Raw genomic sequence first — 26,678 nt, 5'->3', positions numbered from 1 at the left:
ATGAACTTAATACTCTAGATGCATGCTGGATAGCGGTCGATGTGTGGAGTAATAGTAGTAGATGCAGAATCGTTTCGGTCTACTTAACACGGACGTGATGCATATATTTCATAATCATGCCTAGATATTCTCATAACTATGTGCTTTTCTATCAATTGCTCGGCAGTAATTTGTTCACCCACCGTAATACTTGCTATCATGAGAGAAGCCACTAGTGAAACCTATGGCCCCGGGGTCTATTTTATATCATATAAGTTTCCGATCTACAATTCTAGTTTACTATTTATTTTATTTTGCAATCTTTACTTTTCAATCTATACAAAAAAATACCAAAAATGTGTATCTTATTATCTTTATCAGATCTCACTTTCGTAAGTGACCGTGAAGGGATTGACAACCCCTTTATCGCGTTGGTTGTGAGGTTCTTGATTGTTTGTGCAGGTACTAGGCGACTTGCGTGTAGTCTCCTACTAGATTTATACCTTGGTTCTCAAAAACTAAGGGAAATACTTATGCTACTTTGCTGCATCACCCTTTCCTTTTCAAGGGAAAACCAACGCATGCTCAAGAGGTAGCAATATGCACTTGAAGATGGTTTAAGCTTGCAGGTTTACCTAGGGATGAAGTTATGAAGATGGTTTTCCCTTTATCTTTGAAAGGAAAAGTCATTGGCATGGTATAGGCTATGCGATGATATTGGATCTTGGAATTGGAATCGATTGAAATTGGAGTTCCACCAAAAAATATCCTATGCATCTAGTTCCTCATGATCGGAATTATATATATAATTTTTGGCCTCGTGAAGGAGAAAGTATCGCTCTAGCTTGGGGGAGGCTTAAGTCAATGTTGTATTCATGCCCCAATCATGATCTCTCAAGAGAAATCATTATCCAGAATTTTTATGCTCGGCTTTCTCGTAATGGTCAAACCATGCTTGATACTTCTTGTGCTGGTTCTTTTATAAAGAAGACTATTGAATTCCGGTGGGATCTTTTAGGAAGAATTAAACGCAACTCTGAAGATTGGGAACTCGACAAAGGTAAAGAGTCGGGTATTAAACTTAAGTATGATTCTGTTAAATCTTTTATGGATACCGATGCTTTTCAAAAGTTTAGCACTAAATATGGACTTGACTCTAAGATAGTAGCCTCCTTTTTGTGAATCATTTGCTACTTATGTTGAACTCCCCAAAGAGAAGTGGTTTAAATATCACCCACTTATTAAAGAAGAAATCAAAGAACTGGTACAAATTAAAGAAGAGACTATACTTTATAATGTTGATCCAATTGTTCCTTCTGCTTATATTGAGAAGCCACCTTTCCCTGTTAGGATAAAGGAACATGCTAAAGTTTCAACTATGGTTAACAAAATTTATATTAGAACACCTAGACCTGATGAACAAATTAAAGTTGAACCTAGTATTGCTATGGTTAAAGATCTCTTGGAGGAAGATATGGATGGGCATGTTATTTACTTTTGTGAAGAAGCGGCTAGAATTGCCAAACCTGACAAAAAGGATAAACATAGACCTGTTGTTGGCATGCCCGTCATCTCAGCTAAAATAGGAGATCACTGTTATCATGGTTTATGTGACATAGGTGCTAGTGTGAGTGATATTCCTTACACCTTATATCTAGAAATTATGAAAGACATAGCACCCGCAGAGATAGAAGACATAGATGTTACTATTAAACTTGCTAATAGAGACACTATATAACCAATTGGGATAGTTAATGTTGAAGTCTTGTGTGGGAAAATAAAATACCCTACTGATTTTCTTGTTCTTGATTCCCCACAAGATGACTTTTGTCCCATTATCTTTGGTAGACCTTTCTTGAACACCGTTAATGCTAAGATAGATTGCAAGAAACAAACTGTCAGCGTTAGTTTTGGTGATGAGTCTCATGAGTTTAATTTTTCCAAGTTTAGTAGAAAGCTTCATGAAAAAGAATTTCCTGGTAAGGATGAATTAATTGGTCTTGCTTCTATTGTTGTACCACCTACTGATCCTTTAGAACAATACTTGCTAGACCGTGAAAATGATTTTCATATGCATGAAAGAAATGAAATAGATAGGATTTTCTTTGAACAAGGTCCTCTACTTAAACACAACTTGCCTATTGTAACTCTAGGAGGTCCTCCTCCACCTAAAGGTGATCCTGTGTTTGAATTAAAACAATTGCCAGACACTTTGAAATATGCTTATCTTGATGAAAAGAAGATATGTCATGTTATTATTAGTGCTAACCTTTCATAACATGAAGAAGAAAGATTATTGAAAGTTCTAAGGAAGCACCGAGCTTCTATTGGATATACTCTTATTGATTTAAAGGGAATTAATCCCACTTTGTGTCAGCACAAAATTAATATGGAACCTGATGCTAAACCCGTTGTTGATCACCAACGTTGGTTAAATCCAAAGATGAAGGAAGTGGTAAGAACGGAAATCTTAAAGCTTCTGAAAGCAGGTATAATCTATCCTATAGCTGATAGTAGATGGGTAAGTCCTGTTCATTGTGTCCCTAAGAAATGAGGTATAACTGTTGTTCCTAATGATAAGAATGAACTTATTCCACAAATAATTGTTACAAGCTATAGAATGGTAATTGATTTTAGAAAATTAAAGGAAGCGACTAGAAAAGATCATTACCCTCTGCCTTTTATTGATCAAATGATTGAAAGATTATCTAAGCACACACATTTTTGCTTCCTTGATGGATATTCTGTTTTTTCACAAATACCTGTTTCTCAACCTGATCAAGAAAAGACCACTTTTACTTATCCCTTTGGAACCTATGCTTATAGACGTATGCCTTTCAGTTTATGTAATGCACATGCTACATTTCAAAGATGTATGACTGCTATATTGTCTGACTTTTTTAAAAAGATTGTTGAGGTTTTCATGGATGATTTCTCTGTTTATGGGAAGTCTTTTGATGATTTTTTAAGCAATCTTGATCGAGTTTTACAGAGATGTGAACAAACAAATCTTGTCTTGAATTGGGAGAAGTGCCACTTTATGATTAATGAAGGCATTGTCTTGGGTCATAAAATTTCTGAAAGAGGTATTGAAGTGGACCAAGCTAAGGTTGATGCAATTGATAAAATGCCATATCCTAAAGATATAAAAGGTATTCGTAGTTTCTTAGGTCATGCTGGTTTCTATAGGAGATTTATCAAAGACTTTTCTAAAATTTCTAGGCCTATTATGAATCTTTTGCAAAAGGATATCCCTTTTGTTTTTTATGATGATTGTTCAGAAGCCTTTGAAACACTCAAGAAAGCCTTAATTTATGCATCTATTGTTCAACCACCTGATTTGAACTTGCCTTTTGAAATTATGTGTGATGCTAGTGATTATGCTATTGGTGCTGTTCTAGGACAAAAAGTTGATAAGAAATTGAATGTTATTCATTATGCTAGTAAAACTCTAGACAATGCTCAAAGAAATTATGATACTACTGAAAAAGAATTCTTAGCAATTATGTTTGCTTGTGATAAATTTAGACCTTATATTGTTGATTCCAAAGTAACTATTCGCACAGACCATGCTGCTATTAAATATCTTATGGAAAACAAAGATGCTAAACCTAGACTCATTCGATGGGTTCTCTTGTTACAAGAATTTGATTTACATATCATTGATGGAAAAGGAGCTGAGAACCCAGTAGTTGATAATTTGTCTAGGCTTGAAAATTTGCCTGATGACCCACTACCTATTGATAATAGTTTTCCTCGTGAGCAGTTAGCTGCAATAAATGTTGCTCATAATACTCCTTGGTATGCTGATTATGCTAATTACATTGTTCCTAATATTTACCACCTAGCTTTACATACCAACAAAAGAAAAAAATCTTCTATGATTTGAGACATTACTTTTGGGATGACCCACATCTTTATAAAGAAGGAGTGGATGGTATTATTAGACGTTGTGTACCAAAGCATGAACAGGGACAAATCCTATGGAAATGTCACTCTGAAGCTTATGGAGGACATCATGCTGGAGATAGAACTGCTCACAAAGTATTGCAATTTAGATTCTATTGGCATACTCTATTCAAGGATGCCCGTAAGTTCGTCTTATCTTGTGATGAATGTCAAAGAATAGGTAATATCGATAAGCGTCCAGAAATTCCAATGAATTACTCACTTGCTGTTGAACCATTTGATGTTTGGGGATTTGATTACATGGGACCTTTCCTTCCTCTAATGGGTATACACATATTTTGGTTGCTGTTGATTATGTTACTAAATGGGTAGAAGCTATTCCAACCAGTAGTGCTGATCACAACACCTCTATTAAAATGCTTAAGGAAGTTATTTACCCAAGGTTTGGAGTCCCTAGATATTTAATGACTGATAGTGGTTCACACTTTATTCATGGTGCTTTCCATAAATTGTTTGCCAAGTATGATGTTAACCATAGAATTGCATCACCCATCATCCTCAGTCTAGTGGTCAAGTTGAACTTAGCAGTAGAGAAATAAAATTAATTTTGCAAAAGACTATTAATAGGCCCAGGAAGAATTGGTCTAAGAAATTAGATGATGCACTTTGGGCTTATAGAACAGCGTATAAAAATCCCATGGGTATGTCTCCATATAAAATGGTTTATGGAAAAGCTTGTCATTTGCCTCCTGAGTTAGAACATAAAGCATATTGGGCCGTCAAAGAGCTCAATTATGATTTCAAACTTGTTGGTGAAAAGAGGTTATTTGATATCAACTCTTTAGATGAATGGAGAACCCAAGCTTATGAAAATGCAAAATTATTCAAAGAAAAAGTTAAAAGATGGCATGACAAAAGAATCCAAAAGCGTGAATTTAAAGTAGGAGAATATGTTCTTTTGTACAACTCTCATTTTAGATTCTTTGCAGGAAAAATCCTCTCAAAATGGGAAGGCCTCTATGTTATCGAGGAGGTTTACCGGTCTGGAGCCATCAAAATAAATAACTCTGAAGGTACTAACCCGAAGGTTGTCAATGGGCAACGAATAAAACATTATATCTCAGGTATGCCCATTAATGTTGAAAGTAATATTGTCCAAACTTTGACACGGGAAGAACACATAAAAGAGTCCTTCCGGAACACTCCAGAATCATGAAAATAAGGAGGTACGTGATACGGTAAGTAAACGGACTCCGGAAAATACACAAAAATATTTTTTATCAGTTTTGGAATATTTAAAAAATTGGAAATGAAGAAACTTCCATGAAGCGTACCCTGGTGGGCACAAGACACCAGGCCTGGCGCGCCCAGGTGGGTTGTGCCCACCTGGGACACCTTCCGTACTCCATTTTTCTTCCGTATGCTTGTCCTCTAAGATAAAAAAAATTCTATATATACTTCCCGAACCTGTTGATCACCGTATCGCGGAGAAAATCCTCTATTCTCTTTTCTCGCTATTTTCTGAGCAGTTCTAAAAATATGTAGTCCCAAGACTCCGACGGAGAGAGCTATGTCTTACATCTCATTGCTGACCCAAAGACCTATGGGGACCTATCCCCTTATGGTCGAACTACAGATGACAAAGATGATGCTCACTTAATGAAGATCGATGATTCAAGCTCGGAAGAGGAGGGTGCCCGTCTACCTCAACCTGCGGATATGCACGTGCAATTCAAGAAGTCAAGTCTTCCCAAGAGAGCTAACCGGTCTAAAAACCAATCTATTCCTTTTTCGTTTTAGGCAGAAAAGCAAAGGGGATTTATGCGACAAGATCTTGAAGCTGGAGTTGGAAGTCGATGATTTAAAGGAGGAAATTGCTCTCCTCAACTATAATATGGAAAAGTTGAAGGCACAATTGTCATTATCACCATCATCTTCTTCACCACCAAAAGAGAACTGAGCATAGGGAATGGGCACTCCCCTTGGCTTCCGCCAAGCTTGGGGGAGGTGCCCCGTTATCGTATCACCCCACTATCCTTTTTTGCTTTTACTTATTTTAGTTTGATATTTTTTCTTTAGATGAATAAAAGTTTAGTTCGATCATTTTTCTTTGAGAGTTTGCTTAGTGATCTATCCTTGTAATCGTGTGCAAGTTATATAATAAAGTTAGTTTGAGTTTTTGCTTTCTTTACTTTCTTGTTGCAAATTAAAGAAAAGAAATAAGAAAGGAAAGGAGAAAGGAAATAAATAAAAGAAAGGAAAGAAATAAAGTAAATATCATGTGCTAATCCTATGGTAGGTAATGGCACCACATAATTAAAAGTATAAGTAGAAAAAATTATTAGAGATTGACAAACATAGCATTAGTCAATGATGCAACTCATGAAAGAATTAATAAGGGAAGAGAAGATTCACATATAAATATATTATCCTAGAAATCTTTTGTGATTGTGAGCCCTCATCCAAATATTATATGCCAAAATTGTTGACGTTGGACAAGGAAGACAACTTAATGCTTTATGTTTGTTTATATTCATATAGAAGTCATATTGTCATAGATCCTTTAACATGTGGTGCTTGCCCCTATCTTTGCTAGCCAAAAATTCATCACTAACTAGAGATACTACTTGTGCATCCAAAAACCCTTAAACCCAAATCTTATTTTCAAGTGTCCACCATACCTACCTAGGGATTGAGCAAGATCCCTCAAGTAAGTTGTCATCGGTGCAAAAAGGCAATACTTCTAAAAGTGTGAGATCAGTTAGTGTAAGAGAAAATTGAGCATTACACGAACTTGTGATGGTGAAGAATAAAAGTGGCAGACTGCATAATAAAAGTTGCTATCACAAGGGGCAATGCAACGTGACGTTCTTTTGCATTAAGGGGTTGAGCATACAAACAAATAAGCGCATGGGAACCGTTGCTTCCCTCTGCGAAGGGCCTATCTTTTACTTTTATGTATTTACTTTTATGCAAAGAGTCAAAGTTTTCCTTCTATTCCTTTTTATTTTTCTCCTTTGGCAAGCATCATGTGGTGAGGAAAGATCTAGGCACATATTTCCAGTTGAATATAGTTAGCATGAGTTATTATTGTTGACATCACCCTTGAGGTCAATACGTTGGGAGGCAAAACTATAAGCCCCTATCTTTCTATGTGTCCAGTTGAAATGTTTTGCTCATGTGTACGCGGTGAGTGTTAGCAATCATAAAAGACTATATGATGGTTGAGTATGTGGACTTGCCTAAAGGCTCCAATATGTGACCCTTCCTGAAAAGATGATGAATTGTAGTTGCAAAGTTGACTGAGAACATAGTTTGTTGGTTTTTAATAGAGTTTTTCCTTTGTACTTCAATTGTGTGATGAATTGTTACTTATTCATGAGAAGTATATGATAAAAGTTCTATGATTAAAGTCTTATGTTTAATTTTGTTGATGTTATAATAATCAACATGATGCTTCTATGTCCGTATTTTTATTTTTATCGACACCTCTCTCTCAAAGCATGTGGACATGTTTTTCAATTTCGGTTTTTGCTTGAGGACAAGCGAGGTCTAAGCTTGGGGGAGTTGATACGTCCATTTTGCATCATGTTTTCTTACTGTTATTTATAATGTTTTTATCCATAATAATGCTTTTTGGAGTAATTCTAATGCCTTTTCTCTCATAATATGCAAGGTATACATAAAGAGGGAGAATTCCGGCATTTGGAAATCTAGACCTGAAAAAGCTACGTTAGGCTACCTATTCTGCACAACTCCGAATGAGCTGAAACTTCACAGAGAATTTTTATGGAATATTTAAGAATTATTGGAGCAAATAACTACCAGACGGGGCCCACCAGGTGGGCACAACCCACCTGGGCGTGCCAGGGAGCCCAGGCGCGCCTTGGTGGGTTGTGCTCATCCAGGCCCACCTCTGGTGCCCATATTCTGGTATATAAGTCATTTTGAGCTTGAAAAAATAAGGAGAAGACTTTCGGGATGGAGCGCCAACGCCTCGAGGTGGAACTTGGACATGAGCACTTTGGCCCTCCGGCGGAGCGATTTCGCCGGGGGAACTTCCCTCCCGGAGGGGGAAATCATCGTCATCATCATCACCAACAACTCTCCCATCTTGGGGAGGGCAATCTCCATCAACATCTTCAACAGCACCATCTCATCTAAAACCCTAGTTCATCTCTTGTGTTCAATCTTGTTACAGGAACTATAGATTGGTGCTTGTGGGTGACTAGTAATGTTGATTACATCTTGTAGTTGATTACTATATGGTTTATTTGGTGGAAGATTATATGTTACGATCCAATATGCTATTTAATACTCCTATGATCATGAGCATGTTTATCATCATTTGTGAGTAGTTACTTTTGTTCTTGAGGTCACGGGAGAAATCATGTTGCAAGTAATCATGTGAACTTGATATGTGTTCGATATTTTGATAGTATGCATGTTGTGATTCCCTTAGTGGTGTCATGTGAACGTCGACTACATGACACTTCACCATATTTGGGCCTAAGGGAATGCATTGTGGAGTAGCAATTAGATGATGGGTAGGGAGAGTAACAGAAGCTTAAACCCCAGTTTATGCGCTGTTCCATAAGGGACCGATTGGATCCAAAAGTTTAATGCTATGGTTAGAATTTATTCTTAATACTTTTCTCATAGTTGCGGATGCTTGCGGGAGGGTTAATCATAAGTAGGAGGTTTGTTCAAGTAAGAACAACACCTAAGCAACGGTCCAATCACATATCAAATTATCAAAGTAGCGAACACAAATCGGACCAACATGATGAAAGTGACTAGATTAAATTCCCGTTTACCCTCAAGAACACTTTGCTTATCATAAGAGACTCTTTTGGTCTGTCCTTTGCCTCAAAAGGATTGGGCTACCTTGCTGAACTTTTGTTACTACTATCGTTACTTGGTCGTTACAAATTATATTGCTGTCAAAAGGAATACAGCTTTCTCTCTTGCTTCACTTAGATTTATTTGAGAGTTAGTAAATTTTCAAGAAATTCTCTCTTGCTTCACTTAAACTAATTTGAGAGAAAGAAATATTATGCTCATGATCTTCACTTATATTTGGTTGAGCTTATCAAAACCAACATATGAAAATTAGTCCCAAAGTGATAGATATCCAAGAAGGATATAATAAAAACTTTCATGAAGATCATTGGACAAAATAAACTTGATTCTTAGTAATAGTTTTGAGATATGATGATATGATATGTGAGTCATCTTGATGATTAATTATGCTTTAGTAAGAATATTGGTGTTAAGGTTTGTGATTCCCTATGCAAGCAGGAAAGTCAATAGTTATGCAATGAAATTATATCCTACATATGGTGCATTATTCGGTGTTAGTTATGCTTAATGCTCGCTTATGAGATTATTCGTTTCTTAGTTGGTCGTTTCCCAATATTTTGCTATCCTTCATTTTGCACTAAGTATGATCACTACTTGTGCATCCAAAAACCTTTAACCAGGTTTTGCCACATGAGCCCACTATATCTACCTATATGTAGTATTCTTTTGTCGTTCTAAGCAAATTTGCATGTTCCATCTCTAACTTTCAAAAATAAACTTCTCCTTTGTGTGTTTGTTTCGCTCACGGAGCGGTGAGGGGTGGCTAATATTTTCCATGCTAGATGTGTTATTCTCAAGATGAGTGTTTATTCACTTGTCATTGCACGAGAATAAGGCAAAGGTATTAGGGATGCTGTCATGAAATTGTCACGGCAGATGTCCTCGTAGAAGGACTTAGTTGTGGAGCCATTGCGATGAGATTAGCTTAAAGGGGTTAAACAGGACAAAGGACACGGAGATTTTATACTGGTTCGGCCCCTTACGGTGAAGGTAAAAGCCTACTCCAGTCTGATGTGGTATTGCTAGGGTTTCGATTACCAGGGAGCAAATACGCTTTGCCTGGCTTTCGACTTGTTGTTTCCTGCCCTAATCCGCTGCCGGGTTGCCCCCTTATATGCACGGGTTGACACCCTGCGGCCTACAGAGTCCCGGCCGGCTCATACAAACGTGTCCGGCTCAGTGACTTATCTTACATGCCTTATAACACAAGTTACATATACATGGCGTTTTATACTCACGGGCCTTAAGCCGCCTCTTGGTTTGGGCCCCTTAACAGGCCTGCTTCATGAACCGCCACCTTCACATACTTATGGGCTTTGTCTAGATGAACCGCCATGGGGATAACCCGGCCCCTCCTAGGCAGGTTATACCCAATAGTTGTATCCCCAACATTAGGCCCCAGGTTGATTTGAACTTGTTCATGTCAATCTTCAGCACTTAGAAAAAATCTTCCTTCATCTTGTTGTGTTTACCTGTAAACCGCCATGTCGTCATCTCTGAAAATTGCGGTAACCCGCCGTGACGTCACCTGTAATTAATACTACACACGGCCCAAATCTTAGTTAAATCTTTTTCTTTACCGACCATTCAAAAATCGAGGCGCTCGCGCCACCACATATCCATTTTCTTGTCTCCTCGATTCCTGCGCATGCCACTTATCCCTCCAGCCTTATAAATAGGGCCACGAGTTCACTTTTCATTCTCCCCCGTTGCCTTCTCTCCTTCTTCTTCATCCTCGCAACGCTCCAGTGCGCCCGATCTCCGCCGCCGTCGACCTTCGTCTCCTTCATCGACTCCGTCCGTTGCATCACCCTGAACGGACTAGAACGTCGCGCCGCTCCTCCGCTATTAACCATCGTCAGTAAGTTTATATCTTTCCTCTTCATAGATCGATCTGTGTTAGGGTTTCTCTATTCGTCGATGTTCATCCCCGTTCTTCCCTTTCTCTGTCCTAGATCGCATAATTTTGATCTGAAAATAGCATAGAACTCGCGCGGTAGTAGTTTTAGTACTTCTTTTTTGATATCAGACTATATCTTCTTTACAATAGATCTCATCTGAGCACCCCCACTCTTCTACTGCCGCCACCTTTGGTTCAAATTTTATTCCATTTTTCTGAATAGCTGCAGATCCAAATTTATAGCTTCAATCTATGAAACCTGTTTGCCCCAACACTTAGTAAAACTTTGCTTTTGTCAGATCTTGGATACCAGTACATGTCATGGCGGCTTACATGTCCGGCTTAAAATTACTCATATATGATTAGTCCTCACTTAAGCCGCCATCCTGAATATATACTATAACTGTTAACTTTGTGATTTCTCTAAGAAATACTTATAACATTTTCCGCCGGCTTAAATGGATTAATCTTTAAACCGAAAAACTTTCTTCCTTTTAGGCCTCCCTTTCCGCGATGCCGCCAAGGACAGTTGCTACATGTAACTGGGTTCCCTCCATTGTCACCGAGGGTACTTTGAAAGACTTTGTCAAGGTTGGGTATTTACCAGCAAAGAGTGTCATGCATTACCGCGCCCCTGATCCAGGTGAAGAAAGACCTCTACCAAAGGATAATGAAGTGATTGTTTTTACTGATCACATGAATCGGGGCTTTTCTCCACCCGGTTCTAAATTTTCCCGAGACATTCTGAAATTCTTCCAACTTCATCCTCAAGACATCGGACCCAATTCTATGCCAAACATTTGCAACTTTCAAGTTTTCTGTGAAGTATACCTTCAAACGGAGCCTAGTGTCGAACTTTTCAGGGAATTCTTCTATCTGAACCACCAAAACGAGTTCACAAACGGGCCCAGCTTGGAACTTGGCGCAATCTTGATTCAACGCGGAAGAGATGCCATCTTCCCTCATGCAGTTCTGCCGAGTCACCCTAAGGACTGGAATCAGACGTGGTTTTACTGCAAGGATATCTCTCCGGCTGGTGAAAATCCATTACCAGGTTATCGTGTTGAACGTCTTGACCCAAAACATCAATTCCGTGAAAAACTTACTGCCACTGAACGTAAAAAACTCGCCCCCACTATCACGAAGGTCAAGGCCCTACTGGGGAACGGGTTAACCGACATTGATTTGGTCCGATGTTGGGTCTCATGGAGGATCATACCCTTGAGCCACCGCCCTGGTTTGATGTGTACTTATACCGGAGAAATAGACGATCCATTAGGCCACAGCTCTTTGCATTTGACTGAACAGACAATTATTGAAATGACAAAAACACTTGTGAATGGAAAATTTGAAGACTGCAACAAAGTGGGTCTGAACCCTTTCTGCAATTTTAACCCGCCACCAGATGTGAGTCTCTTAATTTTCCTTACTTTTATCTCATCATCCAAATATTGTGTTAACTCAAGTATGCTAATCTTTCGCATGCTAAATCTGATTTCTGGAAGGCAAAATGTGACCATGAAGCTGCCAAAAAGGCTAGGGCTGCCACGAAAGCCGCCAAGAAAACCACCAAGAAGCACAAGAAGAAACCAACTGCCTCTAACCTGCTTAATCTAGATGAAACTTCTGAGTCGGAGGTAGCCCTTGACTCTCTTAGCTCCTTTTTCAATTATCTTATTGACATTACTCTCATGATGACACAGGGGCCAGTCAAGCAGTTGATGAAGAGGTAACTATCATTTCCTCCGACTCAGAGCCCTTGCCAAGACAGAAAATTTGACGAATAGTTCGGAAAGTAAGCTTTTCACACCCCTTAGATCATTGGGATACTCACTTTCTTTTGAAGCTACAGCAGCACGAGAACCAGTGCCAGACTCGGAATAGTGGAGGTGAAGAATTGTCCTCATATTTACCGAACACTCAAATTCCACGGAAACGCCAAAATGAGGTTCTTCCAAACTTAGCTCCTTTTTACCCGTTGGCGGGTCTATTTTGCCAGCCACTCAATTTCTCTGATTCAAACACCCAGGAGGTTTCTGGCTCTTCCTCTGGTGACTCATCCCAGACCCAGCTATCGGCTTTCAAAACTGCCCTTGGGTAATGACAATTACTTTTATTCTGTACTTTATATTCTTACCATTATATTGATTTGTCATAAGTCGTTCAGTGGACAAGCAAAACCTAACAAGAAGGCAAAAGTGTCCAAGTCGGTTGAGGATCCTCAAGTTGTTGAACTGGAGCAACAAGCCTCTGTACTTGATGCCTCTGAAAAACAGCCAGAAGAACCTGCTTCTGACATTCCACCTGAGATACCTGACCTCTCCGTTGATCAAGCAAACACTGACTCGTTGAATACTGAACTGTCAAGCTCACTTAAGCCGTTAGAGACCCATAATGATGACGTTCTAATCACTGGCATCAGTTTTACTGAACCGGGAAATCCAACAATTTTAGCCAAACACTCTGCCAAGCAAGAAGTTATTGAAAGACGGAAAGTGAGGTTTGATATCTCCCACTATGCTCAATTGAGCAACAGTGAAGTATTGTCCGGTTATCTCAACCAAGTACACTCCAGCCGCGATTTTTAAATTGAGATGGTGAAACAGATGCACCAAAAATAAGAGGTATGACTTCCGGCTTTAAATAAGTTATGTACATCCTGCCAGCCCCCAAGTCTACATGTTATGATAAGATTGAATAAGCTGTAGACTTAGAATAATCCATAAGCATCTGTAATAGAATCCTTCCAAAACCGGCTGTCATAATTAGATTTAAGCCGGATGTGGAAACAATTTAGCATTGCATCCGTAGTCCCCCAAGGGCCGGCTTAATCAGCATGAATGAGCTGGTACTTCTTAGTTGTAGAGAACAGAACTTACATATATAGCCCCCATGGGCCGGCTATGGCTGTCCGTTGCACTTGCAGGTCATCATGAAACAAGAATGAGATATGAAGAAATATCCATTAGCCCCCAAGTGCTAAGTACTATTGCTTGCAAACTGCTTAGGACTTAATCATATGAATCAGTTTAGGAAAAAACTCTTGAAAGCACAAGTGCTCCCTAGGTGGTTTTGATAATTGATGACAACATATCTCTTGTTGGGCTAACATTTCGATCTAGCATGTTTCAGATAAGTTCAACAATGGAGTGGCATGGACTAAAGGTTGTGGGAACTCCTTCAAGATGCTAAGGACAAAGGATTGGCTAAAGCTTCAAGCTCAAGACTCTTCATTTTACATCTTAGTGATCCAAGATCACATTGAGTCCATAGGAAAAGCCAATACTATCAAGGAGGGATGAGGTGTTGCTTAATGAGCCTCTTGCTTCATGTGCTTAATGATATGCTCCAAAATCCTCAGCTACTTTCCCACTTCCACAAATGACCTAAACCCTAAGCTAAACTCGGTCATACTGATTCTTTCTATCCGGCGCCACCGAGTTTCACTTGTCATAAGCCACTGCCAAACCCTAGCAATTCGGTTCTACCGATAGGGATCTCGGTCTCACCGAGATGGGATTGCAAACTCTCTGTTACCCATTGCAATATTTTCGGTCCCACCGAGATATGCAATCGGTCCCACCGAGATTGCAATGTAAATTCAGTGTTTCCTTTTTGTAACTTTTCGGTCTCACCGAAAGAGCAAATCGGTCCCACCGAGTTTGCCTGAACAACTCTCTAGTTAGCTAATTACCAAATTCGGTCCCACCGAGTTTGTGTAATCGGTCTCACCGAGATTACGGTATGCCCAAACCCTAACCATATCGGTCCCACCGAGTTGCATGTCAGTCCCACCGAAAATCTCTAACGGTCACTAGGTTTACATTTTCGGTCCGACCGAGTTTGTTGATTCGGTCCCACCGAGATTGGAAAACTGTGTGTAACGGTTGGATTTTGTGTGGAGGCTATATATACCCCTCCACCTCCTCTTCATTCGAAGAGAGAGCCATCAGAACACATACACCATTCCAACTCATATGTTCTGAGAGAGAACCACCTACTCATGTGTTGAGACCAAGATATTCCATTCCTACCATATGAATCTTGATCTCTAGCCTCTCCAAGTTGCTTTCCACTCAAATCTTCTTTCCACAAAATCCAAATCCTATGAGAGAGAGTTGAGTGTTGGGGAGACTATCATTTGAGGCACAAGAGCAAGGAGTTCATTACCTACACACCATTTGTTACTTCTTGGAGAGTGGTGTCTCCTAGATTGGCTAGGTGTCACTTGGGAGCCTCCGACAAGATTCTGGAGTTGAACCAAGGAGTTTGTAAGGGCAAGGAGATCGCCTACTTCGTGAAGATCTACCGCTAGTGAGGCAAGTCCTGTGTGGGCGATGGCCATGGTGGGATAGACAAGGTTGCTTCTTTGTGGACCCTTTGTGGGTGGTTGCTTCTTCGTGGACCCTTCGTGGGTGGAGCCCTGTGTGGACTCGCGCAACCGTTACCTTTCGTGGGTGGAGCCCTGTGTGGACTCGCGCAACTGTTACCCTTTGTGGGTTGAAGTCTCCATCAACGTGGATGTAGGATAGTACCACCTATCCGAACCACGGGAAAAACATCCGTGTCTCCAATTGCGTTTGATTTCTCCAAACCCTTCCCTTTACATTCTTGCAAGTTGCATGCTTTACATTCCGCTGCTTACGTACTCTTTGCATGCTTGCTTGATATGTATTGTGTGTGTTGAAATTGTGCCTAAACTCCACTTAAACTGAAAAAGCTTAAAAATTGCAACTTTAGCATTAAGTGTCTAATCACCCCCCTCTAGACACATCTACTTCTAGATCCTACAAGTGGTATCAGAGCTTTGGTCTCCATTGCCTTGGTTTAATCACCATTGGAGGAAGATGGATGTGTCTACATTAGGGAGTCTTAGACATAGAGTGCCTATTCTTAATGGAGAGTATTTTCATGAGTGGAAAATTGAGATGCTTGTAATCTTCAATCAATATCATTTGAACAAGTATATTGCTAGCCCTTGTGCATCTCATATTGATCCTTTGCATCCTACCCTAGATGAAGATATTGACATGATTCGCAATCTTAGAACTATTGAGCTCATCATTAGAGGATTGCCCAAAAATTTGATTGCTAGTTTGCCTACTCAAAATTGTGCCTATACTATATGGAAATATCTTGAGGAACGATTTCCCGATCATTCCTTGAAAACTTTGGATGAAATTCTCCATAAATCTATTGCCTTGAGTAAGATGAACTCTAGTGATCCTAGTTTTGGTAAATGTCTATTTGAACTTACCAATCTTAAGCATGCTAAAGGAGATGTTGGAATCATTAATGATATCATATTCAAAGCTATAAGAATTCATAAAAGTGACCACTTTGATGATCATTTATCTAATGAATTACCCTCTCTAGGAAATGATGAGTCACAAGATCATGATGAACATGAATATTATGATGATGATGATGATGATGATGATGATAGTAACTTCGATCTTGATAATGCAATGAGACATTTTGGTCTTATGGCAAATCTTCGGGGATATGAATCAGGAGGAAAGGAATGGGTTCTTGATAGTGGATGTACTGATCATATGACCGGAGATGAAGAGATGTTTCGTGAGCTTGCTAAAAATGACAGCCCTCGAAAATATGTCACCTTTGGTGATAATTCAAAGGGTAAAGTGGTTGGCCTTGGTAAGGTGGCCATCTCACATGATAGTTCCATTCAAAATGTCATGCTCGTTGAATCTCTTGGCTACAACTTACTTTCAGTATCTAGACTTGCTGATTTCGGTTTGAATGTCCTATTTACTGAGGTAGATTGCCAAGTATTTCGTCGAGACAATCATAAAATGGTCTTTACGGGTATGCGTAGAGGTGATCTTTACATTGTCAATTTCTCTAAAAAGGCACAACCTAAAACTTGCTTTGTTGCTAAATCCTCAAAAGGTTGGTTGTGGCATAGACGACTAGGTCACGTTGGCATGAGAAACCTTGACAAGCTTATTAAAGGAAATCATATCCTTGGAGTCAACGATGTCATATTTGATAAGGATAGACTTTGCAGTGCTTGTCAAGCAGGTAAATAGGTTGGAGGAAGACATCCCGTGAAGAACATCATGACCACAAGGAGGCCACTCAAGCTACTTCACATGGATCTTTTTGGTCCCAACGCCTACAAGAATCTCGGTGGAAATTCTTTTGGTCTAGTTATAGTTGATGATTTTTCAAGATTTACGTGGGTGTTCTTTCTTAATGACAAGTCGCAGGTCCAGAAGATCTTCAGAAACTTCGCTAGGAAGGCCCAAAATCAGTTTGATGTGAAGATCAAGAAGGTTCGGAGTGACAACGGAACGGAGTTCAAGAACGCAAATGTGGACACCTTTCTTGACGAAGAAGGGATTTCACACGAGTTCTCGGCTACGTACACACCTCAACAAAATGGAGTTGTTGAGAGGAAGAACCGTACGCTCATCGAAATGGCAAGAACGATGCTTGATGAATACAAGACGCCAAAGCACTTTTGGGAAGAAGCGGTTGAGACAGCTTGTCACGCAACAAATCGCTTATATCTTCACAAGCTACTCGGCAAGACGGCATACGAGCTTCTCACCGGTAACAAACCCCAAGTTGGATACTTTCGAGTATTCGGCTCAAAGTGCTACATTCTTGATAAGCATCGTTGTTCAAAGTTTGCTCCTAAATCTCATGAAGGTTTTCTACTTGGTTATGGCTCAAACTCTCACACTTACCGTGTCTACAACAATTTCACCCGAAAGGTTGAAGAGACGGTAGATGTGAAGTTTGATGAATCTAATGGCTCGCAAGTAGAGCAATTGCCAATTGTTGTAGGAGACAAAGACCCTTCATAAGCAATTCAAGACTTGTCCATTGGCAAAATTCGTCCAACGGAGGTGAAGGAGAGTACTTCATCCGTCCAAGTGGAAGCTTCTACTTCACGACAAGGTGAACCAAGAATCGACACGGAAGCATCCACAAGTGGGACACACCAAGATGAACATCAACAACCTCCTTCTCCACCACGACAAGAGAACGACGACGTCAACAATGAAGAAGGCCAAGAAGAAGAACAAGATGAAGAAGATGTTCAACGAAGATCCAAGCAAAAGCTCTCACGAGTTCGAGCAAGAATTGCCAAAGATCATCCCGTCGAGCAAATCCTCAATGATATACAAACCGGGAGAATCACTCGCTCAAAAACTCGTTTAGCTAACTTTTGTGAAAACTATTCATTCATCTCTAGCATTGAACCTATGAAGGTTGAAGAAGCATTGGAAGATCCGGATTGGATAAACGCTATGCATGAAGAGCTACATAATTTTGAGAGAAACCAAGTTTGGACATTGGTCGAGAAGCCCGAAAACAACCACAACATCATTGGTACCAAATGGGTGTTTCACAACAAGCAAGATGAAGATGGACAAGTGGTTCGCAACAAAGCACGTCTCATCGCCCAAGGGTACACACAAGTCGAAGGTATGGACTATGGTGAGACGTATGCTCCCGTTGCTAGACTTGAGTCCATTTGCATCTTACTTGCCTATGCTAATCACCATAATATCACCTTGTACCAAATGGACATTAAAAGTGCTTTTCTAAATGGTGAAATAGAGGAGGAAGTTTATGTCAAACAACCTCCCGGCTTTATCAACCCTAAGAAACCAAATCATGTTTACAAACTTCACAAAGCTCTTTATGGTCTTAAGCAAGCTCCTAGAGCATGGTATAAATGCTTGACCAAGTTCCTTACTACAAGTGGTTTTGAAATTGGTAAAATTGATTCTACTCTTTTTACTAAAAGGGTTAATGGAGAACTATTTGTATGCCAAATTTATGTTGATGATATCATATTTGGTTCAACTAACCCTCTCTTTAGTGAAAAGTTTGGAAAGCTAATGTCAGAGAAGTTTGAGATGTCTATGATGAGTGAACTCAAATTCTTTCTCGGGTTGCAAATCAAGCAAACTAAGGAAGGTACATTTGTCTCTCAAACAAAGTACACCAAGGACTTATTCAAGAAGTTCAATATGCAAGAATGCAAAGGTATGTCTACACCCATGCCTACTAGTGGACATAATGATTTAACCAAAGATGGTGAACCGGTTGATCAAAAGGTTTATCGCTCTATGATTGGTTCATTGTTATACCTATGTGCTTCACGTCCCGATATTATGCTAAGTGTGTGCATGTGTGCACGATATCAAGCTGCTCCTAAAGATTGTCATCTTAAGGCTGTGAAAAGGATAGTGAGATATTTAATCCATACACCAAATTTTGGCATTTGGTATCCTAAGAGGTCTTCTTTTGATCTTGTTGGCTATTCTGACTCGGATTATACCGGAGACAAGGTTGATAGAAAGTCTACTTCGGGTACTTGTCAATTTCTTGGTAGATCTCTTGTGTCTTGGTCTTCCAAGAAACAAAACTCGGTATCCTTATCCACCGCCGAAGCGGAATACATTGCCGCTGGTTCATGTTGTGCTCAATTACTTTGGATGACCCAAACTCTTAAAGATTATGGGATTTATGTGAAACATGTTCCACTGCTTTGTGACAATGAAAGTGCTATCAAAATTGGTCATAATCCTGTACAACATTCTCGAACTAAGCATATTGAAGTTCGTCATCATTTCATTCGAGATCATGTTGCTAAGGGTGACATCAATCTTAAGCATGTTCGCACCGATAAGCAATTAGCGGATATATTAACTAAACCACTTGATGAGAAAGTGTTTTGCAGGTTGAGAGGAGAATTGAACATCATTGATGCTTCGAACTGGAGTAGAAACTCCATTGGATACATGCAAGGCATGACCTTATGACTAATCCATGATATATCTCTTATGATAACTATCTTATGTCTTGGATATATTTGCACCTTGCATGTTGTCTAACCCATGTAGGTGCTTGGTTGAATCTAATTCCATGAGATTGCTACTCACTCACATCTTGAGCAATCTCTACATCACCAAGACTCTACACAATAGTGGTTGAAGACAAGGAAGCACAAAACCATTCAAACATATCCTTTGACAAATTCTATGTTAAGCTTCATGATTGTCATTTTTGGATACACAAGTGCTCTTCCTTGCAAGAACTAACCCATGTAGGTAGATGAACTCAAACTCCAAGTGGTGCTCCCAACTCTTGATGAGCTACATCAACCTTGAGCACCCACACAAGTTCAACTACATGAGCAAGAACCACACCACCACCCAAGGTATGTTATTCCATCTTAGAGAAGCTTTACTCCAAGACATGAGTCAAAGCAACTCAACAAGATGTGAATACATCAAGATGCTTAAACGAAAAATGGTAACCCCATTTTGAGCTTAAACGATGAGTATGACCTATGATCAAGTGTTCTCACTTGACTCCTAAGTCAATATACTCTAACATAGGTGACTATGTCACCGCCCAATTCTAGATGAAGTTCTCTTGTGTTCTTTTCTGAGTTATTGCATTTGTCCCTTGCATATTTGTTTCTTTCTTTTTCAATCAAAAAAAACTTCATCTAGAAACTTTCACTCTTTTCTCTTTGTTTTTGTTCTGCATTTTCTGCACTTAATTCCTTGCAAATCCTTCAGGAAATTCATTGAAAATCTTTGTGAGATCCTACATGTCTAGTGAGCTGAGGTGACAAGTGTTTTTTATCTGTCAGAAAAACAAGATTGCCACTTGTTCTACATTTCTTCTGATCCAGCTCCACTCAATGAATCTTGTCCTCTACAAGCATCACAATTTTATCCTCTGCTTTGTGCTGAATCTCAAGGACCAAACCTAGTCGACGGATTCCAGGAAAAACCTTCTTGGAAATTGATGTCAAAGGGGGAGAAAGAGATCACATCAAAGCTCAAGGGGGAGAGAAAGTCTCAAGGATCCCAGATATTATTAAGAGGGAGAGAGAAATCTCCAGGGGGAGAGAATACTCAAGGATCCCAGATGCTTGATGTTCAAGAGGAGAGATACCACATGTCCTTTTGGGGGAAAGACATGTTCATATGTACTCATTTGAATTAAGTTCCATTTGTATCTTTCAGCTCTGATTTTCTGTTCCCTATCTTCTCCCATGTAAGATTCAGGGGGAGCAAGACACCTAAGGGAAAGAAATCAGTCAAATTCATTGCATATCTTTATTCTTGGGGACATGTTGAATTCAATGTGGTACCTTGTACTCACTCTCTACATGTCATCCCAGTCTTGGTATTCTTGTGGTTTCTTTTGTTTGCTCTGGCTAGTGGATGTACCTGTGTTATTTAACCTTGTTTGTGTAGGTTCATTCCATCCTAAGCTAACTCAAGACCACAAGGTAAGTATATGCATCAAAATCATGAGTATGAGGAGTTCTTGCTTATGTACATACTGTTTGCAAGAAGGACTCATGAGCATGAAGGTATTTTCCTTGATAATCTTTTGCTCTGATGCATATGGCCAAGATGCATGTAACACATTGCCTACTCTGCCATGGTTATGCTCTCACATGCCTCTATATTTCATATTTACATGAGTGCATACATGTAGGGGGAGCCTATGCTTGTTACATGTCCTTCCAAAGCTTTACTTGCCGTTCTTTATATCTTTATCTAAAGCTTTGATGTATGTTGCCATCAATTACCAAAAAGGGGGAGATTGAAAGCACAAGTGCTCCCTAGGTTGTTTTGATAATTGATGACAACATATCTCTTGTTGGACTAACATTTCGATCTAGCATGTTTCAGATAAGTTCAACAATGGAGTGGCATGGACTAAAGGTTGTGGGAACTCCTTCAAGATGCTAAGGACAAAGGATTGGCTAAAGCTTCAAGCTCAAGACTCTTCATTTTACATCTTAGTGATCCAAGATCACATTGAGTCCATAGGAAAAGCCAATACTATCAAGGAGGGATGAGGTGTTGCTTAATGAGCCTCTTGCTTCATGTGCTTAATGATATGCTCCAAAATCCTCAGCTACTTTCCCACTTCCACAAATGACCTAAACCCTAAGCTAAACTCGGTCGTACCAATTCTTTCTATCCGGCGCCATCGAGTTTCACTTGTCATAAGCCACTGCCAAACCCTAGCAATTCGGTTCTACCGATAGGGATCTCGGTCTCACCGAGATGGGATTACAAACTCTCTGTTACCCATTGCAATATTTTCGGTCCCACCGAGATATGAAATCGGTCCCACCGAGATTGCAATGTAAATTCAGTGTTTCCTTTTTGTAACTTTTCGGTCTCACCGAAAGAGCAAATCGGTCCCACCGAGTTTGCCTGACCAACTCTCTGGTTAGATAATTACCAAATTCGGTCCCATCGAGTTTGTGTAATCGGTCTCACCGAGATTACGTTATTCCCAAACCCTAACCATATCGGTCCCACCGAGTTGCATGTCAGTCCCACCGAAAATCTCTAACGGTCACTAGGTTTACATTTTCGGTCCGACCGAGTTTGTTGATTCGGTCCCACCGAGATTGGAAAACTGTGTGTAACGGTTGGATTTTGTGTGGAGGCTATATATACCCCTCCACCTCCTCTTCATTCGAAGAGAGAGCCATCAGAACACATACACCATTCCAACTCATATGTTCTGAGAGAGAACCACCTACTCATGTGTTGAGACCAAGATATTCCATTCCTACCATATGAATCTTGATCTCTAGCCTCTCCAAGTTGCTTTCCACTCAAATCTTCTTTCCACAAAATCCAAATCCTATGAGAGAGAGTTGAGTGTTGGGGAGACTATCATTTGAAGCACAAGAGCAAGGAGTTCATTACCTACACACCATTTGTTACTTCTTGGAGAGTGGTGTCTCCTAGATTGGCTAGGTGTCACTTGGGAGCCTCCGACAAGATTGTGGAGGTAAACCAAGGAGTTTGTAAGGGCAAGGAGATCGCCTACTTCGTGAAGATCTACCGCTAGTGAGGCAAGTCCTATGTGGGCGATGGCCATGGTGGGATAGACAAGGTTGCTTCTTTGTGGACCCTTTGTGGGTGGTTGCTTCTTCGTGGACCCTTCGTGGGTGGAGCCCTGTGTGGACTCGCGCAACCGTTACCTTTCGTGGGTGGAGCCCTGTGTGGACTCGCGCAACCATTACCCTTTGTGGGTTGAAGTCTCCATCAACGTGGATGTAGGATAGCACCACCTATCCGAACCACGGGAAAAACATCCGTGTCTCCAATTGCGTTTGATTTCTCCAAACCCTTCCCTTTACATTCTTGCAAGTTGCATGCTTTACATTCCGCTGCTTATATACTCTTTGCATGCTTGCTTGATATGTATTGTGTGTGTTGAAATTGTGCCTAAACTCCACTTAAACTGAAAAAGCTTAAAAATTGCAACTTTAGCATTAAGTGTCTAATCACCCCCCTCTAGACACATCTACTTCTAGATCCTACAACTCTGCAATAGGCATTAGCCCCCAAGTGCCAAGTTCTCTTGCTTGCAAAGTGCTTGGGACTTTATTTATAAGAGCCGTTTTATTTAAAGTAATTCTTTGACAGACATTAGCCCGCAAGTGCCAAGTGTTGTTGCTTGCAAAGGACTCGGGACTTATATTCTTGTAATTCTGAATGTGTTGACAAGTCTGCGCTTCATACAGGCTGCTACTACTGAGCTTGAGTCATAGTTAACGGATGCGAAGACCTAGCTGGCGAGTCAGGAGTTTGAAACCCGGAAGGCTGAAGCCAAATTTCAGTTTAGCATAGCTGAATCGGAAAAGCTGAAGACCGGTTTTAAGACGGAGAAAACCACTTGGGCTGAATAAAAGACTGCTTTAACGCGGCGAGCTGGAAAAGCCGAGGCAGCTCTTCAAGAAGTAACCACTGAACTCTCCAGCTTAAAACACCATGTCTCTCAGATGGTTTCTGCTATCTTTGGTGAGTTACTTTGCTAATCATCAAAAAGTGAATCCTTGCCATGATAATATAAACCTCCATTTAACCAATCTGTAATTTGTGCAGGTCCCAGGAGCAACAATCTGAATCAACACGTAGTAATGAAGCTGAAAGCCGTATATATGTTGGTTGAACAACTATACACCGGAACTCAACGCACATTAGCTACCATTTCTCCAACAAACCAAGGACCCAATCTGTTAAGTGATGTGTTGAAGAAATTGTCAATCCTGCCCACCAGAATTCAAGAGATAAAACGGTCTTGTGCGAGAGTCGGTGTTGTGATAGCCTTGAGCCGTGCTAAGGCATGGGTGCCGGAGTTAGACCCGGCCGATGTAGCCAGTGGGTATCCAAGTCTGAAGGAAGATGGGACTTCTTTTGATCAACAAGACTTCACCGCTTGTGTTAAAGAAATTCGTCCTCATGCAACAATCATTGCTGAAGAAACCAATCTCTCCAAATGTCAGCCGGCTTATGATGTAGAAAATCAGAAGATGTCTACTCCTGCATATAAAGTGATGGATTTAATTCCTCCAATTCGTAAGCACACCTTCGCCCCTGACATTGACCCGTCCAATCTTATTGATGACGAAGCTGAATTCTACGCCTAGCTTGGCATTGACTAGTCAACACCAAACTTCCAGACGGCGGAGGAGGACGAAGAACCGGCAAGGGATGATCCAGAGCTAGGCCAAGAAGAATGAACCGCCAGGCGGTTTACTTACTTTATCCTTTGAAAAAACACTTAATGCCATTCGGCTTCACGGAGCCATGTAATAGGGTAGTAAAAAACTTGAATCTGCCGTGCCATCAAGCACGTTTCTGTTTTGTACAATACTGCTGATCCGCCAAGTTAAAAGATGACCCTTTCTCTTATGACAATATTGATTTATGCAGATCAAACTTGATTATTCTCCTGCACACAAACAAGTCACAAGTGCTGAGGGAGTCCTGGATTAGGGGGTCTCCAGACAGCCAGATTATATCCTTTGGCTGGACTGTTGGACTATGAAGATACAAGATTGAAGACTTCGTCTCGTGTCCGGATGGGACTCTACTTGGCGTGGAAGGCAAGCTAGGCAATACGGATATGTATATCTCCTCCTTTGTAACCGTCCTTGTATAACCCTAGCCCCCTCTGGTGTCTATATAAACCGGAGGGTTTTAGTCCGTAGGACAACATACAATCATACCATATGCTAGCTTCTAGGGTTTAGCCTCTCCGATCTCGTGGTAGATCAACTCTTGTAATACCCATATCATCAAGAATAAATCAAGTAGGACGTAGGGTTTTACCTCCATCAAGAGGGCCTGAACCTGGGTAAAACATCGTGTCCCCTGCCTCCTGTTACCATCCGCCTTAGATGCACAGTTCGGGACCCCCTACCCGAGATCCGCCGGTTTTGACACCGACATTGGTGCTTTCACTGAGAGTTCCTCTGTACCGTCGCCATTAGGCTTGATGGCTCCTACAATCATCGATAGCGATGCAGTCTAGGGTGAGACTTTTCTCCCAGGACAAATCTTTGTGTTCGGCGGCTTCGCACTGCGGGCCAACTCGCTTGGCCATCTGGACCAGATCGAAAGTAACGCCCCTGGCCACTAGGTCAGGTTTGGAAGCTTAAACTACACGGCCGATATCCGCGGAGACTTGATCTTCGACGAATTCGAGTCTCTGCCTTGTGCGTCACGCGGTCACGATGAGTACGATTTAGCTGTACCATCAGACAGTGTTCAGGAGATCGCACCTGCAGCCACTCCGACCCTCAATTCGGAGCCAGTTGCGCCTTCCATGGATGGGTGGATGGACCCCGCCACGAAAGCCTTATCCTCATCGGCGATCGAGCCGGACATTGACCTTACGCTGCACGAGAGCCGTGTTGTCAGACTGCCGGACCCTTCTTCGGCCACGGACTCCAAACCGCCTGCGCCCGTTCCTAGCGAATCCGATTGGGCGCCGATCATGGAGTTTACCTCCGAGGATATTTTTCAGCACTCGCCCTTTGGAGACATATGAACTCATTAAGGTCTCTCTCCTTGTCAGGAGGATCCTGGCCGAACTATGTCCGGCAGGATTGGGATGCGGATGACGAAGAAATTCGGAGCCCACCCACCACCCACTTAGTAGCCACTATCGACGACTTAACCGACATGCTAGAATTCGACTCCGAAGACATCGACGGTATGGATGATGATGCGGGAGACGAAGATGAACCACTGCCCATAGGGCATTGGACAGCCACCTCATCATACGATATATACATGATGGACACACCCAAAGAAGGTAATGGCGACGAGACAGCGGAGGATGACCCCTCCAAGAAGCAACCCAAGCACCGACGTCAACGGCACCGCTCTAAGTCCCGCCAAAGCAAAAGTGTTGACACCGGCACAGGACATAATAACACTCCGGATAGTGCCGAAGATGGCAACAATCCCCTCCAGCAAGATTTAGAGCAGGAGGATGGAGGAGCCAGCCCTCCAGAGAGAGCGGCAGATGGAGAGGCGGAGGATGATAACTACATGCCCCCCTCCAAAGACGAGGCAAGCCTCGACGATGACGAATTCGTCGTGCCAGAGGATCCCGTCAACCAAGAGCGCTTCAAGCACCGGCTTATAGCCACGGCAAATAGCCTTAAGAAAAAGTAGCAGCAGCTTCAAGCTGATCAAGATCTGCTAGCTGACAGATGGACTGAAGTCCTCGCGGCCATGGAATATAAACTCGAGCGCCCCTCCAAGAGTTACCCAAAATTCAGGTTGCTACCCCGACTAGAGGAAGAAGCATATGACGTGGCTGATCGGCCACCTCGCGGCTGCGATAGAGAGGCATTCCAGCCAAAAACTCAGCCTGCACCCCGATGCCATTCAAATAAAAAGGCATGGGGAAATGCGCCAGACCTGCGAGACGTATTGGAGGACAAAGCAAAACATGCAAGATTGATCTATGGATCACGAGGGCGCGCCACCATGCAAGACGGTAAACGTCATGCCGGATACAGTAAAAGTAAATCCGGCCGGGCCGAACACAGCGGGCAAGACCCATTTGAGCTGCGTCGCGATATAGCCCAATACAGAGGTGCCGCACACCCCTATGCTTCACAGATGAAGTAATGGATCATCAAATCCCAGAGGGTTTCAAACCCGTAAATATTGAATCATACGACGGC

This window comes from Triticum urartu, chromosome 3A (genome assembly GCF_056163025.1).
Source record: "Triticum urartu cultivar PI428250 chromosome 3A, HENAU_Tu73, whole genome shotgun sequence".
In the NCBI taxonomy this organism is placed as follows: Eukaryota; Viridiplantae; Streptophyta; class Magnoliopsida; order Poales; family Poaceae; genus Triticum; species Triticum urartu.
Note: the sequence above shows the minus strand (reverse complement) of the source record.